Below are 2,129 nucleotides of genomic sequence, written 5' to 3'. Positions count from 1 at the left end.
TATGATACATTTTATATGAAGTTCAAAAATAGACGAACTAAGTAATATTGCCCAGAGATACATAGAGTTCAAAGAAAAACAAGGCAACATTTTATGCAAAGTGCAGGAGGACATTGTTATGTCTATGAGGAGCAAAAAAGGACATGATCTTGGAAGGATACATAGGGAACTTCTAAGGAACTGGTGCTGGTCTATTTCCTAATCTATCTTGTAGACACACAGGTGTTCATGTTACCATTATTTTTAAGAGATGTAAATGTATTTTGTACTCTCCTTTGTGTGACATGCTTCACAATGAAAACAATTATATTATTCAGGGATATACTCATGAAAAATTGAATTAGTAATCAGGTTTCCTCTGCTGAAAGACACCAAGTCTGAATATTTTTGCAAGCTGCTTTTGCCAATCATTCAAGCAATAGATAATGTCTCTCTTACTCAACTCTTCTTATCCAGCTTCTTCACTTATGGAGATAAGTGCACTATAATTTACCACATCGACAGATTAAAATAGAAAATACATGTGATCATTCTGATAGGTGCAGGAAAAGCTTTCAGTAAAAGTCAATGTTCGATGATTAAATATTTTAGCAAACTAGGAATAAAAGGGAAATTTATGAATCCACTAAAAACCTAAAGCAAACATTACATTTAATAGTGGACTTTTAAAAGCATTTTCTTTAAAACAGGACAAGGATATTCACTACTATCACAGCTACTATTCGGCATCATACTTGTAGGTCTACAATTCAAAAAAAGAAAAAAGTAAAACGAAAACAAGAGATGTAAACCTAGAAAGAAGGGGAAAGAACTCTCATTATATGCAGATATTACTATTGTAGCACGGAAAATTCAAGAGAATATCTGAACAAACAATAAAAATGAGAGTTCAGCAAGGTTGTTGGCTCCAAAATCAACATACAAAACTCAATAGCATCCGATATATCTGCAATAACAATATAAAACAGTTTGAAAATGCACATAAAATAATAAGATTTGTTAAGTTTGGGTGATGGGTTTTTAACAGGGTGACTGAGATTTCTGGCTTTCAGTAATAGCATGTGAGATGATTCTGATCAGCCTTTCCCCTTATTGTGCAAAGGAGCAGAGGTGCACACACAGCACTAGTGCCTCATAGGGTAAATGCAAAATATGATTCAGTGGGGAAAACATACTGGAGATGCTGCGAGGCATTGTTCCTCATTATCCCACAGAGACGCATACCTAAGCCTGTCACAAATAGACTGGGTATACTCCTCCCCGCCCCCCCATAAAAGGGGACCTTCCAGTTGATAGACCGCACTTCTGTGATGTTTTAACTACTTATAGAGAATGGGAAATGGGAAGCACCTAGGCAATGATGTAACAATGAGAACTTCACGGTTAGGGAATGACCCCTTAGGAAAGAGAAGCTTCTGGAGCTCAGAGTCTGATAATAGTCTTTTTTTCTGTGGCGATAACTCGGATCTGCTGAGCCAGCTTCTTGCTAGGCTGCTTATATGGTTAGCCACGAAAGTGCTGTGTAATAAACTACCCTCAAAATGCAGTGACTTAAAAAACTATCATTTGTTTCCTCTCAAGCAACCACAGCTCATCTAGGGGTCAACGTATCAAAACCGGGTTCATGTGGGTAGCTCTGCTTCAAGCTGCAAGTCCAGCTGGGATGGCTCCTGTGTGAGTTAGGCTCGGGATTGCTTTCATGTGTATTCATTCTGGGGCCCAGGCTGAAGCGGCAGCAGCTTCCTGAGAAAAGCTCTTCTCATGGCAATGGCAGAGATGCAAGAGGGCAAGCCCACGTATGCAGGCACATTAGTAGCACTCCATTTGGCAAAATCTCAGCAGTCAAAGCAAGTTGCACGACCCAGTTCAACATCAAAATAGCTCGGAAGCAGATTCCTCTCACAGAGGTTGGGTGGAGTTATTGCTCAACAATAACTTACCATAATATTGAAGGATGGATGAGAATGAATCTCCAGGATCAGATTTGTCTCTCTTTAGTTTACTTCCTGGCTCTTGGGGGCTCATTATATATGTCCCTTTATCTTTTCACTAAAGACAATGAAAAACAAGTTGGATAAATACCAGAAGCGTTTACTAAAAAGGATCAAAGACATAATAGTAGGCCTCGT

This window comes from Pteropus vampyrus, unplaced genomic scaffold (assembly GCF_000151845.1).
Source record: "Pteropus vampyrus isolate Shadow unplaced genomic scaffold, Pvam_2.0 Scaffold48, whole genome shotgun sequence".
NCBI lineage: Eukaryota > Metazoa > Chordata > Mammalia > Chiroptera > Pteropodidae > Pteropus > Pteropus vampyrus.
Note: the sequence above shows the minus strand (reverse complement) of the source record.